The sequence below is a fragment of the Bidens hawaiensis genome, unplaced genomic scaffold (assembly GCF_021521415.1).
Source record: "Bidens hawaiensis isolate Kalapana, Puna unplaced genomic scaffold, B.hawaiensis_p1.1 tig00038057_1, whole genome shotgun sequence".
Classification (NCBI taxonomy): domain Eukaryota; kingdom Viridiplantae; phylum Streptophyta; class Magnoliopsida; order Asterales; family Asteraceae; genus Bidens; species Bidens hawaiensis.
The window spans coordinates 48,167-67,246 of NW_027496661.1; the positions used below are offsets into that span (position 1 = coordinate 48,167).

The window sequence follows — 19,080 nt, forward strand, 5'->3', positions numbered from 1 at the left end:
AATTAACTGGTTATGGGCCTCGTAAGTCGTAACTCAATAAATTATATCAATAAATGGTTTACGCATCGTCAGAACGGAAGATGATCTGACTCATCCTTCCGTTAACTGGTTATGGGCCTCTTAACTCAACTCCTAGCCCAAATTATGCTCATTTGATGTTTGGCCCATTTTTGCCATGTTTTCTCTTGTCCATCTGGTCCAAATAAGAGTCTGTCAACTCTTAGCTCAACTCCTCATTAGATTGATTGGTTTTGTATTCATAAGTAATCAAAACTTCAATGACTTTTGAAATGCTAGGATTTGCTCATGACGTTGCAAAATGCACCTCCTGGTCTTGACTATGAGAGGGACAAGAAGTTTTCTAAGGTAATCTAATAGGCGAATTGTAAATTTTAATTTGCCACTTAATGATCGTCGATCATATTGCCTGATATCAGTGTTGTTTGCTATATGTTCAAAGCCTTTTAAGCAGATGATCGCAAGTTGCTTGGTTAAAGATCCTTCGAAACGTCCTACTGCAAAGAAGCTACTTAAGCATTCTTTTTTCAAACAAGCTAGATCTAATGAGTTTATTGCACGCACGTAAGCTTTTGGAAGGCCTGCCATCACTAGGTGATCGTCTTGAGGCATTGAAGGTTCCTTTATTCTAACTGTTAATATTATTATTATTATCATCATTGAACCCCACTAAAAGTTGATGATGATGAATTGATGATTGGGATCATTAATTATGATTTTAAATTCGTTTCGATACGAAATTCGAATTCAAATTATACATTTTATTTTATTATAGATATACATATTAATAAAATGATAAATTACGGAATCACTCAATCGTTTGTCGTGATCTTATGGTATGTTGATAAGAATTATTTGGAGCCTAGATGTATGATTCTGATGCACAATAAGGTAAGTTTGAGATGATTAGATACTTAGTTTATGCTTATAGGTTGATTTAACTTAGATTAGCCATTGTTTGAACATATTATCAGGTTTTTCTTGTTGTTGGGCTTCTACAAGATGATGTAGAATTCATGATTGTAGACTCCATGATGAAGGTTGAGAAAGCTCCTTTAGACCATGCAGTAGGCGATCAATAGAAAAAGCAATGGTGGGTTAGTGCATGTTGTTTTCGTGTCTCCAATTTGAGTTTTTAGTGCAAGATTAGTTGTATGTAATCTGAACCCATTACTTGAAATTGAGTTTTAGATCAATTAAGTTTTATGGAGGTTAATGCTCGTGTTTACTTCAGTTTAACCAATTTTATGAAAAAAATAATCTACTATCGAGTAATGAAGCTTTATTTCTTTTTAAGTACTTGTCACACCCCGACTAGCACAATGCAGAAGCGTAAAACGGGAATGTAACAGACACCTTTGGTATCAAAACATTGTTTATAAAGAAACATCACAAACTAATTTACAATATATTACAATTCATTGTTCTATCATTGTTTTACAAACTAGGCGATACAAACAAAACTAATTCGTTAACTATACGGTCTTACTACTAACGCCCTTGCTTCTATTCACATAGCATCAACCACACATCTTGGGCAAGTAACAGATCACCAAATCATTCCGATTTAGGTACACCTGAAAAGCAGTTTAAAACGGGTCAACTACTAGAGTTGGTGAGTTTCACGAGTTTTAAGAAAACAGTAATGAGTATTCACAAGTTAACACTTGTAATCATGAAATATGTATGTATGTATGTAAATGATGTAATTATGCTAAGCTACAGTGAAGCCTTGACTGTATGTGCTGCGTGCATCCATTTCCCACGCTCAATCAACCACTGTGGCCCCTTTCCGCCCACAACATGCCCCAAGTAGCTATGTCTAACACTACATAGCATGTTGTATAATTATGGTCATGTGCAAATGGGGTAAAGTCTTAGCAATACATGCCGGCTCCGTTTGGGTTTGTCAAACCAATAGTACTATTCACAAGCCACCGGCTCGAAGTTAATCACTGTGTTAGTGGGGACTTTCGTGTGTTAGTAATTAGATAATTCACATCAATACATGTTTCAGGTATGTATATGTAATCAAACATGCTTTTCACCCCAAAAGTTTGTAAAACTGTTTAAAGAGTGGGGTCATGAAACTCACGGTTTAGTAGATAATCAGTACTGTATCAGCTCGTGGTTTGTTCAGTCTACTATCAGTGGTTCCTAAAATCAATATTATAATAATATTAATATATTAATATTATTATAATCTCAATACTAAACTGGGCTGTATAACTAATCTGAGTGTAGCTGGAATGCCCAGAAAGTGGCAATAGGCTTAGGTTGTGATGTTGTTCAATGTCTAATACTTAAAACTGAACTTGGCTCAGATTCCTGTTTTCCCAGGCGGGTCAAGTTGTTCGTTTACGCGTTCAGAAAATAGTTATGGGAAAATAAGCTTGGGTAAATGTATTGGTTAATAAAATGATTAAGTTATAAAGAAGGATCACATACTGGGGTCCTGGATTAGCCACGGGGCCCGTTTTCGTTTATTCAGTTTGATTTGAGAATAAACGCGCATAATCCACCCAGATTGTCCAGGTTTCTCATAGAAAAGTTCGTATTTACCTAATTAGTTCAAAAATATTATTTTTGATCACTTTTGGTGTCTTGACATTCCCGCAGATTCGTTAATCGCGAACTTGCCGGTTTTTATAGAAACTGAATTTGTTTAATATTCAAATTAGCATAATTAATTAACCGTTAATCATTAAATTATGAAAATTTAGCCACTTATCAATTAAAATATGTAGATTTTTATAAAAATATTTCTGGAATTATTTACTGATTTATTAATTTATAAAAATTTATTTTATCAGCTATATTTCGCCTGAAAATCGTCCGTTTACCCTAAACAATTTCCAAAAATTCCACAAAAATTCCTGAATACTCAAATCATGTCCCGAAACAACCTGTATCAATTCCAGAATGTAAAAAGTTCGTTCAATATTCTTTTCGGCCCAAGTTCGGCTATAAAAATTCACACGAACGCATATACACAAAATACCTTTAGACTTCTCCAAAAAATCCCAAAATTCATATGTGATCAAAATACATCAAATATGAGTTCCCAGAAAAATTTCATAATTTTTGAAGTTTTTTAGCTATTTTTCCCAAATAAACGTCCCAATTCGGTAATAAATTCGCCAAATATTCTCGGATGGTCGAAAAATTACCAAATTTAAACAGGGTCTCAATGACATGGTCCCTGATATCTCTGAAAAATTTCAAGGCCTAATAATATGCACATCACAACCTTAACCTAAACAGCCCGTAAGCGAGTGTTTCGGCATTACCTTAGCGGTTTTGGTTCGTTTCCGCCTTTCTAATCAACTTTTCAAGCTCTTGTGCTCCTATGTAGGCTAGGTACAGGTCCTATATCACAAACCAAGCAGGTTTCATCAATAGAAAAGCCCTTTAACTTAAGGTTTCGGCTAGTGCACAAAAACGAACTTTTGAACCGTAAAAACGCCGTTTCAACCCTTTAATCCGTGTTTATGGCCAAAAAAATTATCAAAACAAGTTCCTTACCATGTGTATGATCAAAAAATGTTTATGGACCATTTTTAGGATTTTTACATGGTTCGGAATGATTTTTAGCAATTAAGACATGTTTTTATGGTATTAATCAAGGTTAAACAAGTTTAAAAGCTACTTATTTAAGTTGTTACCTTAGGGTTTTTGAAGATTTCTGGAAAAGTGACTTGCAGCTGCTTGGACTCCAGTTTTTTATCAAGTGAAATGAATAAAAAGCTTAGGTAACAAGTTTTATAAAAAAAAATGGGGGTCGGTTTACTAGGCCAATCGGAATTCCTTATGGGCCCATTTTGGTCTGTTTTGGCCCAATTTTCTGATTTCTCAAACCCAAATACGAAAAGTCTAGTCCAAATTTAGTTCGGGTTTGGTTTTTAGCGCGAAAAACTTATTGGGTGCGTTAAACAGTGCGAAAACGTGTGTTTTTCGGCTAGTTTTGAGTAAAATTATAAAAACATACTATATGTTTGTAAAAATCAAAAATATTTTCACGGATCGCTTAAAACATTTCAAATAAGTGTTTAGTAAGTCTTTTTCGGCTTATCGGATGATACAATGCTTGGTTTGTAACTATCTTTCGCGTTTAAATATATAGCGGGTAGTTAAACGAGCATATTTTCGTTTAACTTGTTTGCTATCAAACTAAGACCATATTTCTAATATTTTAGCTTGTATAGTTCGTATATCACTTATAGATGGCCCCCCGAGATATCTGGGTCATAACCCGACCTGTTCGATTAATCGTTCGTTTGTTACGCAAAAGGCATTTATTTGCTTAATCGGTAAATACGCACTGAGGTGTACCTTGTTTTGGCTCAAATGTCACAGTACTGATCTAGTGATCCATGGTTGATACTCTCATAGTTTACCCAACCAATTGGGTACATTTTGACCAATGAATTTTATTTATAGTTTATGGTTGAAAATGACACAACTTTCGTTATGTAGGATATTACAACTGATATTGATGTCGGGCACACTTAAGCATGTTGGCGTCTCTTCGATCAACATAATCTGCATTTTAGAGTTTATGCTAACACCCTCCTTTTACTATATAACGATCGAGTATGAGTTTGTGATCTCCTTTTAGTGTCTCCAGAGACAGTGTAGATAGAATATATTAGTTTAACTTTATTTTGTATGAAATATATTAATTTAAGCTCATTATATTGATAAGCTTTATTTTGATTATCGCAATTGCCTTTTTGTTTATGGTTGTGTCTATAAAGACAATTTGTGATACTTTAACATCCTATGAGGATTTTATTATTCCATGGAGATTATAGAAGCTAATAATTAGAGTTAAAGGATTAATGTAGTAACTTCTGAAGCTAGGTAATGATCATGTTTCAGATTTTTGAATATTTGAGAACTGGAAGTTGCAGCTTGAATCATAAGTCAAAATAACACTTGATGCTAAAAATTAAATAAATGTTATTATTTCTACTTTCACAATGTATCATCTTCTTTTTCATTGCTTAGGGTAATATAGACATATGGACTAATACTCAATTCTTTTGTTGTTTACAATGTACTAACAAATTAATTTATACTTTGATTACTTGGATGACCTGTTTCGACCAATTCCAAATTAAACTGGTATGTTTTTTTGTATCACTTATTTTGACCTACGCATAATCAAAAACATAATCTGTTCATACAAATTATTGTTTGAAACTAATAAGAATTGTTTCTCTTATGAAAGAGTATGTGTCGCTATATGGTAGAGACCTGACTTTACAGACAATGGTTTAAAGCTAACAACACAACACAAGACAGCACAGACAAAGGGTTCACCTATAAATACACCTTTGCAACTACAAAGGTGCAAACCAATTTATATTTATCCATCCTTATCAAATCCATGGCTCGTCTCCTCTCACAAACCCTAACCCGAACAACCCCACAAACCACCATCTCCCGATTATTCTCCACCCAGCCACGAAAACCCCAACTCATCGAAATCGATCTCGAATCCGACTCGGAAGTCGAGGTTCTCGGCCTTCGAAAGCTCGAAGACGCAATCCACAGCATCATCGTTAAGCAATCCACACCCGATTGGCTTCCCTTTGTTCCCGGCTCGTCTTACTGGGTCCCGCCTCGCAGACACAGGCATGACTCGCAGGGGATCGTTAGCCTGCTTAGGAAGTTTACCAAGCCGTTGACGGATGAGGAGTCGATGGCGGTGTCGTCCGCCCGCGGGTGGCCTTCTTCGGCTTATTTTATTGAAGGTATTAATGGGAAATTGGTATTGTTGTGTAGGGTTGATAATTATAAACATGGGTTAAATACGGGTGCAAATGAGTCGGTGAAAAGCTCCAAATCAGCCTATCGGATCAAGTTTAGTTACTGAATATAATGTCCAAAAATTAACTCCCTCAGAGTACACCCGATTCTCTAGTTGGCCGCCTGGGTGGGTTTGATAATTACAATTAATGGTTCAAATGAGTCAAGTTGCTCATGAATACTCGAGATTTGTTCAATAAAAAGCTCGAAATTAGCTGAGCCTTATCGAGCTCGAGCCTCAAGTAAAGTTGTTTAGTTATTGAGCCTGGGTGGTCTTGTATGGAAAGATTGTTTTGGCTCATAGAGCCTTAACGAACCTAGGGTATATTTAGGTTTAGGCTTGTTTAAGGTACTGCACATGATCTCGAGCCAGGTTTAAGCTTGTGAAGGTTTTTTTTCCTCAAAATTTGTAAAAATAATTAAAAGTGTAGATAAATTATTTAATATGTTATAAGTGAACTGATCTTGAGTCAAGCTTGAACTTGAAAAAGATTCATGAGCTAGGGTGGGCTTTAGAAGTATAGTTTGAAACCAGCCAAGCTCGAGCTTGAGCACTTGCAAGTCAAAACGAGCCAAGCTTGAGCCTAGTCAAGATCGGTCTCGGCTTGTTTACGCCACTAGTTATAAAATATGAATTGGAGTGAAGTAAAAATATTTTCTTTAGAATTTTAATCTAATAATTTAAGATGAAAACCATTGCTATTAATATGTGATTATCTGGTACTTGATTTTCACAAGCTGTTAAGGTGTTTTTTTTGTGCATGACGGAAGTTGAAAAATAGACTGCTGATGAAGTTGGGTAAAACATGAGATCTTTGTGTAAATCCCACTTATAGGGTATTAAGTGCTGTTAAAGTTCAGTTTCTTAAATGAGTCGTGCTATTGTTAGTCTAATCAGAATTGAAGAATATGTAAAAAAACACAGAGACATTCATTTTGCTTGTACATAATCTCATTCGGGACCTAAAGAGAAGTATAATTTTTTTATGAAGTTTAGCTTAGCAACTATTTGCTTTAATCCGGGTTTGTAACCGCCAACGCTAAATTTAGGTTTTAGAGTTTGCGGATTTCACTTTTGATTTTTAAAACCCGCCAAGTCTAGAACCTTAATTTATCGTTGGTGGTTCTAAATTCGGATAAAAGGATGGTTGTTCTCTTATGGTTCTTTATGAAAAGAAGTTTCAAACTTGTATTCTCGTTTAGGTCCCCGTATAGAAAATGAATATATGTGTGTGCAGACGTGTTCTTTAATTCTTATAAGACTATTGATGACATAACTCATTTGGAGAATATTACACTTCAATAACACTTCATATCAGTTCAATCTAGACTGACATAGTAAATTAATTTTGGCATACAAAAAAATGGTGTGCCAAGTCAGTACAATACACACACACATGCATATGTATACGTATGGGAGGTTTCCATGCAAAAGTTATTTTTTGCGAGAACAAAATAAACATTGTAATTTTAAAATTGAAGGGAATGGTTGAATTGCAATGTTTATTCATCTTCAATAATATCTTCCAAAATATATAAACAAAATTTGTTTATTTATTGAACCCTCACATGTGTATGAATGTGTACTTGTATTTCCTACACATGCAGGTAAACATTTAAAAAATGAAAAAGAAAATATGAGCAAAATTTTTTTGATGGTTTTCATATGTATGTAACATAGACATTTGTATGCAAGAAGCAAAAGTTTTTAAAAATATACAACTATCTATAGAAAAAGTTGAAACAGTTTAGGTTAATTCGTTTTGTTCTCGCAATAATGTATTCTTTTCTGTGTGTGTGGAGAGTACATGAAACTCATATTTTAAACAATCAAATCTAAGTATTATTTAAGCATTATTAATTGATAATTCTTGGTTACTTGTTAAAGACTGTTTTATACATCTGGTGCTATATGAAACACAAACATCAAAGCCGACCTTTTCAGCATTTTTATTTTTTAAATTTTGACTTTTGTATTCACAGGTACATCTACCATTCATCCAGTCTCCATTGAGATGGAACCGGAGGTGGTTAATAGCAACGACGAGAATACCCCTGATGTTAAGAATAAGGAAGGATGAACTCACATCTACCACAAGTCCTAATCGTGTAAGAACCCTTGTTTTGAAAAACATCAAGTTTGACTTAAATTGTTGTTGGTTTGTTGACTTTTAGTTGGACTTCCAGGGTGGCTTCCTGTTGTGGATATTTATGGAAAGACTAAAATGCCCTTTGTGGGTTGAAGAAGGGGAAGCAAAAGTTGTTTGTACAGCTGAGCCTTATGTGGTAGCTGACTCTTGTTTCTTCTCAACTTAATTTAATGTATGAATGTTATAACATAATCTCATAAGCTGCAAGGTTCTTTTAGTTACTTTTGAAATAAAACTAGTATCTTGTTAGTGCACACTCTCCTTGAAGGTGTTGTTTGGTAAGTACATGTTATTGTCATTCGTATACGTTCGTGAATCTCTCTCTTAAAAAAACAAAAGGTTTTCCGGTTAAATGTTGAGAGGTTTTTTATTTATTTATTTTTTTTTTAACATTGAAAGTAAAAGTATAAAGATTTGGAGTCTTGGTGGGAGGTAGGGCTTGCTCTTGTTTCATCATTTCTAAATCCTACCTGTAGCTTTTGCCATTAGTGTGATCATACTGAATACATTTGTTAACTATGACAAATACAAAGGAAGCGAACTGTAAAATTCGATCTTAATCTAAGTTGGATGATAACAGTTAAGCCTAAATTGTTTACATGTTTGAACTCTTTTGAAAATTTTGAGTAAATAAATACAACTGTTAATACTTTTTGTGCATTATGTTATTTAGTTTCATGATAGCTACCCGCATCCTACGTATATGTTTATAATATACCTTCCATGTTTGTATATCGTGTTTTGGAGAAGAGGTTTATTTCGAAGTAGCCTTTCTATAATGTAGGATATAGGTATGGTATGTTCACATTTTATCCTCTTAGACTTTATTAATAGCTTTGCTATGCATGTGATTTTAATGGACATGGTCTACAAGTTGTCTGCATCTTATTTAGTTACGATTTTAACCAGTCAATGCCGAATTGGTAGCACACAAGTCTCAAGGTCATTCAACATTAAGGAAAAGACTAACCCAACACACCAAACAACATTTCAATACAAACTCAAATCACTGCAAGCATTGTACTGTGACATTTCAATACAAACTCAATCACTGCAAACATTGTATGAATACAAACTCGATAATGCATGTGAGAGAATAGAATATTTTGGACATCACAGATTTATTGCCATACAATCATTGCAGGGCAAGAATTTTTATCATATCATGGATATTTTGACTACGATGTGAATAGATACAAACATAATCGATGCACGCCAGACCGCTGGCGATTACCTTTGGCGTCATGATTTCTTGTATATATTAAAATGGAATGAGAACTAGATCTAAATTGGGTTTTGGAATCGACTTATTTTCCTAATTCTTCTAAAGCTGTTCACGATTGCATTCGGTACCATGATTTTATCAAGTATCAAGAACAATTCGTAGTTTTGGCTAATTTTCTTCGAAGGCGAGTGTTTTTGTTTTTATTTCACCGGCAAAACGAACTTTCATTAACAAGGTTACAAGTACAAAGCCAACTCAGCAAGGTGCAGAAAACAAAAAATAAGTACCCAGTGTTGCTAATTAACTGTTAGAGTATCTAGATGCAAAAACACCTTAAAGTATAAAAAGGTCCAAAGATTCACAAACTTTGAACTACCGAAACAGATTGGAGCGAAGCCATGAACGTTCTTTTGGGCCGATACTATCCAGGAATCGATTTCAAGATCCAGTCCTAACAAGCTCTTGATCGTCTTCAATCAAATATGCAGTCACCTTTCTTTTTTAATTTGTTAAGCAGCATCCATCAGATTTTAACCAGATGTTAAACGATCGTCTAAAACTCGCATGTGCCAAGATTCACGTTTATTATATTTTAAACAATCCATGAGAACAAGACTTACCACCCTTGCACGGATCCTGTTATGATGAGTATAATGCAATGCATTCCAATAATAAAATCCAGTTTCTCATAGCAGCCCTCCGTACAAACAAGTTGACCTTCGGAGTTGCCCAGTTTTACATCAGAACCTATTTGCGCAGGGTTCGACTTTAACGTTTTTGACCGAGAAATAATCCACTATCGCTTTCCTGATTCCAAAGTTCTTTGCATTCTTTTATTCCCTGTTGCTGCAGTAATCCCCTCAGATGTTCATACTCGTTTCTTTAAAGTCGAATTGGGTAGCCTCACCCATGTCCAATTCCACAACGCGGCTTATCCTACTAATGATGCTACCTCACTAATCAACGCCTTTTTACGCTTGGCCAGCGCGTCTGTCCAAGGGTACCTGTCACACCCTCTGGGGGGTCTAACTGTCCAACAGAAACTTTGTGCATTTTCCATTCCCGACCTTGATCTTTAATTTGTTACGGATTGTGGGTGACAACCAGCCCACCGTTGCGGATCCTTGATCTTAGGAATCTACCTATTCTAATAAAGTAAAATAACTGTGGACAAGTGTCAGTTTGTGGTTAAACCTTGTAACTTTTTCCCTCCAAATTATTAACTATGTCATAGATCCGTAATTATCCACTTTCCTTTTACACTCCATTTATATTATAACTATAAGATGATTAAATTATTCACTTTCCTTTAAGCTCTATATTATTATATATACTATGCATTTTTATAAAAATAAATATTTTTATAAATTATAAATATATGCTTTAAATATATCCATTTATTTTTTCAGTTAATTTACTAAACTATATATATATGTTAAAATGTAATAATATATACCATTCACTTTCATATATAATAAAGTTTATCATAATCAGTTTCTTGGTTTTTTTTATCAATGATTGTTTCAGGTTTTTTATGGAAGTTAAATTTGATTGTTACGGGTCAAAAGTTGGTAAATAAATTGTGTGGTGCAAGTTAACTACATTTGGCTCAAAATTTATTACGAGCCAAAAATGGGTAATATGAAGTATTTTTAAAAGTTTGAGAATGCAAGTAGATTTATCATCAAATTTTTTACGGGTTCAAACTTTTGACTTGAAAATGTCAAACAAATGAAAGTTAGAATTTTAGACGTGATTTAGATTTCGAATTTATTTTCAATGACATTTTTGGGAATAATGAAAAGATTCGGGATTTGGCTAATTGACTATTTTTCCCACAATTATTTTAAGAAAAGATGGCAAACACTTTCGACGTGCTACCTCCAGGCCTACCAATACTTCTAACTTTATCAAATTTGAAACATTTATGTCAGCACTGACTTTTCCTATAATGGTGATTAAAATGTACTCTGTGAAATATGTCATACAAAATTATGCTTAAGTGAAGCAAAACATTCACAGAATTGAACATGTTAACATGTTATTTTTATGTGTTGTCATTATGGTAAAGTCGAGAAGCTTCATCAAAATTATAAAAATTATTTTCATTGTGCAGCTCAGTACTATTATTGTATAAAAAGTCTTGTTTGAAATTGGTTAATAACCAAAATTCTTTCAACTATATATATATATATACACATATATATATATATAGGATCAAGATTATGTGAGAACTTTTTGGGAATTGAGAACTATGAGAACCATTTTGAACCACAAAAAAACCCAAAAATAAAAAAAAATCCTAAAACAATCAAAACACAAAAATAAAAAAAGTAAAAAAACCAAAGTTCTTATTTATGACCCCGGTTCTAAGAAAAAAAAACTCGGTTTAGCTAAATTATACATATATGTATAATATGTACATATATGTACACACATGTTTTTTTCCTATACACATATGTATATTTTAAGGTAAATGATAATGTACATATGTGTACATTACGTAACTAGAGATTAAATGAAAGTATACATATGTGTATAAGTATAATACGAATTAAAAAGAAAAAAAAAACCGATTTTTTTTATTATACATATATGTATAATAAGTACACACATGTTTTTTCCTATACACATATGTATAATTTAAGATAAATAATAATGTACATATGTGTACATTACGTAACTAGAGATTAAATGAAAGTATACATATGTGTATAGGTATCATATGAATTAAAAAGAAAAAAAAATTTCGGTTTTTTTATGAAACCGGAATGAAATATAAGAATTTTGGTTTTTTTACTTTTTAAAAATTTTTGTTTTTTTTGTTTTATAATTTTTTAAATATTTTTTTAGAGGTTTTTTTTAGTGGTCCAAAATGGTTCTCAAAATTCTCAATGCCAATGGTTCTCTTAGGATCCTTACCCTATATATATATATATATATATATATATATATATACCGAGAATCAGATTTCCAATAGATAGACCGTTCTCAGGTATGTTTTTGCACTTGCGTTATTATTATTATTTTTTATGTTCATTTTTTTTGGAAAAAAATATTTTATTATATAAATAAAATCAATTTATGTACACATAGTATACATATAAGCATAGATGTAATCATTTTTTCATATACAATATGTACTTATTTGCTTTATTTATAATTTATTATTTGGATAATCTCGTGTGTGACACGTGCTCTAAAGCTAGTTAAGATCATGAACAAAGTGCTACACGAAGAGTGGATCAAGCCATGACAATGAAATTCGTTCAGGATGCCACAAGTGAATTTGCAATTTATCCCAAACCTTCCTAAAGCGAATATAAATCCATTAGGTCTTTGTGCCTTGTCACCATCATAGTCCTAAACAACCCCTTAATTTGATTCGATAAATTATTTATATTGCATTTATGTAATTATATTCGTAAAAAATATTTAATATTTTATTTGGGCTGTTCTCGAAATTCCGTGGGCGTCTGAAGAAACACAAGATCGAACAAGATAGTCTGAATCTAGATTTGCCCCAAATGTGACCCTATTGATGGTACGATGACGTGAGATTCCAACCAACTGCCTGCAAAACAGAACACAGTGAGCCTCGTTACGGGAAGGGCATGGTGAGGGATCTTTCCGTAACCACCCTCCGGCGTGAGAATAAGTATTGTACTGATCGGAAAGTACTAATATAAGTAATTGCTTAGAGCGTGTGGGAGTGAATGAATACCTTAAGGAGATGACCTCAGTATTTATAGCCGAATGTGGGGGAAGGTGATTTGTGGAGTTGTCACTATCAAGATATTCCTTTTCTACCGGAATGACACGTGTCGAGTGCTAATAGGATGTGACAGCTGGCCACGTTTGGGAACGGTTACCAGGTGTCCAGGTGTCATCTTTCCATTGGTTGATGTCACTATCAGGAAAAATTGAGGAAATCTTCTAGAAGTAGTTGGTTACAACTGCTCTTCCATATCACGTGGGGACCATGTGCGTGATGAGTCCCTTGTGTGGCTCGCGGGTTCCTCCCACGGATGCTCAATGGTAATCCGCGGGTTGTGTTGGATACCCGCGAGACGTATCTCTGGAACCGCGGGTAACTTTACTACCCTACATCCCATTGTCATGACTGCAAGTGGCGTTCTGGCCCGCGGGTTCCTTTCGAGGATGCTCAAAGGTAATCTGCAGGTTGTATTAGGGGTCCGCTGGTAGTTTTACTACCCTACCTCTATAAGTCCTCACAGTCCATTGTTGCTTCCGTGATGCGATGTCACGGGTGGAATTATGGACTCACTGCTCTGTCCCTTTAGTGTGGGTTGAGTTAGTTAATCCGCGGACTTTTCCCGTAACTTTTGGACTAGGGTTACTATTTCGCCGTATGAGATGTGACGGTTTCAGTCTGAGTCCTGTCAGGGGTGACTCTCGAGGTGCTTGCACGTAATTTTAGGCAGCTGATTCAAAATCATTTTGTTTTTTTCTCAGTTCCCGCCTACCATGTCATCTTCTGATTGGACGATGACATAAAGGTGAGTTGTATCCTTCTACATCGCATTAATTGCGATGTGTATAAACAGGGGTGAGAGTTTCAATTATTTGTTTACTTGCAAAAATTTTTCCTGAAAACTCTCCATCTTCTTCGTATTCTTTGATTTCTTCCTTACAACATAGCTCGTTGTGTACCATTTATTACTGCACTAATGGCCGGTGGGAAGAAAGAGGGGCCTTTTTCGACTGTTGAGCATATCCCGTTCAACTGGAAAGAAGCAAATTTTCAAGACTATGTCAACCTTTATGGGTTGGCAATGGAGTGGGGACCGGAGTTCTCTGCCACCAGTTCGACGGCCAACAATCCTCTGGCGGGCAAGATTGCCCTTTATGCCAAGTACCTCACCACCGGCAACTTCAGGTTGCCAATAACAAACTTCTTAAGTGAATTTCTTACTACTATTGGGATTCATCTGCCCCAGCTACATCCCTTTGGGCTCATGAGGCTTCAGCATTTTCAGTTATGCTGCCAAGTATAACATCCCGAAATTCCCAAAATGATATTAATTATATTACTTAATAATAGAGGGAAAGTTGACTCTGGTTCGGGAAATAAATAATAGAGTAGGAGTTGGTATGAGTCGGGCTAGTGTTAGATTAATTGAGATGGGTTAAATGAGAATGGGCCTTAGGTCCATGGGCTTTAAGGGATATAAATATCCCCTAAACCACCATAAAACCCTAAACCTCATCTCTTTCCATTCTAATCTCTACACATTAAAAACACACACACCATAAACGAGCAGGATCCGAGAGAGAGTAAACGTTAGTTGGTGCTAGATCGTCGTGACGAACCAAAGCAGCAAGACCAGCTCGTGTTCGTAAGTTCGACTCGTTCAAGGTACGTTTATGGTTAGAAATCGTTCGTATAGGTTCGGTTTGATTTGAGAAATGGTAGATCTGAGTTTGTATGGTAAAAACGAATCCAACAAAGCTAAACTTACTGAAAATGGTTATGATTTGATGGGTTAATCGATTGATAAAAAGGACCCGTAACCTATATGCCTAAATCGCACCCTCTAAACATCGATGTTAGGTCGATTTGATAGTTGGGGTTTGTAGGCGCTGGTCAGACGATTCCATGGGTACCTAAATCGAGTTATTTGGTTAAGGAACGAAGGATTTAAGAGCGAACAGAACCTGCAGACGACAACTTCGCCTGCAAGCTAAGTTCGCCTGATGAACTTCGCCTGCAAGCTAAGTTCGCCTGATGAACTTCGCCTAAAGCTAAGTTCGCCTAAGGTTTAACTTCGCCTAAAGCTAAGTTCGCCTAAGGTTTAACTTCGCCTAAAGCTAAGTTCGCCTAAGGTTTAACTTCGCCTAAAGCTAAGTTCTCTTAAGGTTTAACTTCGCCTAAAGTTAAGTTCGCTTAGAAAATAAATTAAAAACCTAATGGAAAATGTGTTAAGACAGTTAATGTAAATAAAATTTTTCCAAGCTGACCTGGCAGCTCGACCCCAGCCAGGGGCCCTGCCCCTTGGACCCTGCTAGGGGCTGCCGCCCCTAGACCCCGCTGTCAGGGGCGCTGCCCCCGGACCCCCGTTCGTTGTGGGTAGTAGTTAAGACTGGAAAGATGATATGAGTAGTGATAGTTGTTTGATACGTGTACTTGTTATACAGTCAGCCGTGCACAGCTGAAGAAAGGGATTACGATTAACGGTGAACGTAACCGTGTTCAGGTGAGTTTGTAGCCCCATTCCTTGTTATGTTTTCGGGGCTGTGTGCATACTCGATGTGTTGTTAATACATTTATCCTAAGTGATAAGTGTATGTCATATGTGATATGTGTGATAGATATAAATGATTGTTTGTCAGTACGCGAACGATCTTCGGATATTGCGCGTACTGTCAGGTTAAAAATAAAGGTACGAATATTATATATCGAAGATGTATGAATATTTCAAATGAATACTTGTCGGGGCGTGAACGATCTTCGGATATTGCACGTAACGACAAGGGGTATGGTTGTTAAATGAATGAGGTAAAGAATGCCTAGAGTGTTCTTATGTTATAATGTAAGTATGTGTATATAGGTACACGAATGGCATGTGAGTTCTACGTTCGACATAGTAAGTTAGGATGGCAAATCCCTCTAGCTTCTGTCGGACATAGACTCGGCTGGTGATGGCGTAGTTAAGGACTGCGAGCCTTATACGTGAAGTAGATGATATATGTAAACGTAGATAAGGACTGCGAACCTTATACGTAATGTAGATAGGCGTCAGCATAGGAAAGAACTGTGAACCTTATACGTGCTGATTTTGTAGCATAGGGGAGGACTGCGAACCTCGTACGTGCTATGAATTAGGTTGTAACATAGGGAAGGACTGCGAACCTTGTACGTGTTGTGGATGTATTTCAGCATAGGAAAGGACTGTAAACCTTATACGTGCTGATTTTGTAGCATAGGGGAGGACTGCGAACCTCGTACGTGCTATGAATTAGGTTGCAACATAGGGAAGGACTGTGAACCTTGTACGTGTTGTGAATGTACTATGGTATAGGGAAGGACCGCGATCCTTGTACGTACCATAAATGGTGAACATAGGTAAGGACTGCGAACCTTGTACGTGTTCACGACCTTGAGTACAGGTATAGATGGTGAACTATGAACGTACTCTCGGTAGACTGAGGTTAGTGATTGTAGATATGTATGTATGTATGGTAGCAAGTATGTATGTAGAACAGAATGGTAACTAGTGAAGTATGGATATGTATCTACGGATATGTGTGTATGTGTATGTATTGTATGGCGTTCGATTAACTAGAACTCACTCAGCGTAGCTGACTTTTAGTATGCACGCAGGTGAGCTGATTATAGAGTTAGCATGAGGATGACACACGGCATGGATTGAACGGCTGGCATCTGAAGAAAGAAGTAAAGATGTTTTAAATATAAAGTTTTGTGTTATGGTATCAAAGAAAAGATTTAATGTTTTGTAACAAATGATTGATGTTTTATATTCCGCGAAAAGTTTTAATAAACTCCGATTTGAAGAACTGTGTTTATGAGTAAATCCGACGCTAAAGTAGGGTCACCGGGTTCGGGGCCTTACACCAAGCCTTGGGCATAGATCCTTTGGTGGAGCGTTTCCTTGCAATTTATAATCATCATGTCTGCGGGAGCTGGTTCAGTTACGTTGTTATGAAGAAGGCCATAGGAACTAAGTCCCCGCGAAGCACGCACGAATGGAAGAACAAGTTTTTTGGATTAACGCTGACGTTATTTCGGAGGTCGTGGTCCGCCGCTCCATGACCCGGAAATTTTCTAACCTTCCAGTGGCTGAAACCCAGGGTCAGCCCTTGTATGATGACTTGGCGCAACTCCCACTCCGATGGGTCTCATTCCAGAGTATGCTCTAGTGTTGGTAGGAATGAGCCGTTGTGGCCATTCCCTGATGAGTTCCCATACTTCTCTCGGGACAATGGAAGTAAGTTACTCATTCTCTTCATCATCATCATCATCATTTTTTTAACTTGTTTCTATTCCAGGGAGGAGCACAACTTTTGAATTCCTCATCCATACGATTGATGGGAACATGTTCTGGCGCCCGCTTGAGATGGGGGACTTGCCGATTCTGGACCAAACCAGTGAAAACTTTAGTTTTCCCATCCGCGGGCGTTTAGAGCCCGTGGTTACTGAGGACGCTGTGGCCCAAGGTGTGTATATTCTGAACCCTGGTCCTCTTACCGTAATGCATTCAGACAGGACAATCATCCTTTCATCTAGTGAGGAATCTTCTAGTGAGGACTCTTCTAGTGAAGGATCATCGTCCCTTTGACTATTCAGCTGGTTTTCATGCGGGGGGTTCTGCGAGCTATTGCAGATCTCGCCCGCCGTCACAAGAGGAAAGCGGATACCGTTGGGCGTGAGTCTCGTTACGAGAAGGACATGGTGGGGGGTCCCTGTAACCACCCTCTGGCGTGAGAATAAGTATTGTACTAATCGGAAAGTACTAATACAAGTAATTGCTTAGAGCGTGTGGGAGTGAATGAATACCTTAAGGAGATGACCTCAGTATTTATAGGGAAGGTGGAGGAAGGTGATTGGTGGAGTTGTCACTATCAAGATATTTCTTTTCTACCTGAATGGACACATGTCAAGCGCTAATAAGATGTGACAGTTTGGCCACGTTTAGGGACAGTTTCCAGGTATCCAGGTGTCGTCTTTCCATTGGTTGATGTCACCATCAGGAAATATTGAAGAAATCTTCTAGAAGTAGTTTGTTACAACTGCTCTTTCATATCACGTAAGGACCGTGTGTGTGATGAGTCCCTTGTGTGGCTCGCTGGTTCCTCCCGCGGATGCTCAATGTTAATCCGCGGGTTGTGTTGGAGACCCGCGAGACGTATCTCTGGAACCGCGGGTAACTTTACTACCCTACATCCCATTGTCATGACTGCAAGTGGCGTTCTAGCCCGCGGGTTCCTTTCGCGGATGCTAAATGGTAATCTGCGGGTTGTATTAGGGGTTCACGGGTAGTTTTACTACCCTATTTCTATAGCGTCGACGTCAAATTTCACATGGGTCTGCTATGATTTTTACACTATAATTATACCAAAAAAAATCACATGGGTTGGTTGACCCGGGCTATGCGCTAGGTCCGCCGATGTTTGGGCCTTCGTTCTTGGCTCTATGCGGCATTCTTATGTTATTTAATTTTTATTTTCTTTCTTTTTTATGTCTCATGCAGTAATTAAATATTAAATAGGGCCAAGGAAGACAAAAGTGAAAAGGATGAAAATGATTTATAGTCAAACAAAAAACCCCTAAAAAATAATTAAAAAATTATAACTCAAAATAAAAAAATGAAAAAAGCAAAAAAATACAAAAATGTTTCCCAAATCATTCTTGCTAAAAAAACAAAAAATGTTGAGGAAAAAGATCCTTGTGTTTTTTAATTTATCATTGTTTTTTTGTTTATTTTCGTCATTAATTGTGTCTTTCTTTCTTTATTTTGTGTTATATTATTCAATATTGTGTTATATTTTGCTTACATTGTGTTATATTTTGCTTACATTATTATATTTTGCAATCAATATTGTGTTTTTTGTTTATTATTGTCATTGTGTCTGTTTTCTCAACATTGTGTCTTTTTGGGGGTTTTTTTAACTAGAAAGACGGGGAAACGTTTTAGTTTTTTTTTATTTATATTTTGAGTTATGATTTTTTTTATTTTTTAGAGAATTTTTGTATGGTCATAAATTCTTTTTTTTTTATAATTCTCATTTTTGTCTTCCTTTGAATTTTAAATTCTTCATATTAAAATATAGGTTCTATGTGTAACATTTTGGGTTTTTCAAACCCGGGTATTTGTATTCATTGCCTGACCC

The 19,080-nt window shown here is 36.2% G+C and overlaps 1 long non-coding RNA gene across 1 annotated transcript; it reads left to right on the forward strand.

The window, feature by feature from the left end:
* Positions 1 to 5,550: 5,550 nt before the first annotated feature.
* On the forward strand, positions 5,551 to 8,147 carry LOC143589947 (uncharacterized). The gene is made up of 3 exons (XR_013145379.1): positions 5,551 to 5,777; positions 7,816 to 7,941; positions 8,020 to 8,147. It is a non-coding gene; the product is annotated as an uncharacterized LOC143589947 (long non-coding RNA).
* Positions 8,148 to 19,080: the final 10,933 nt, after the last annotated feature.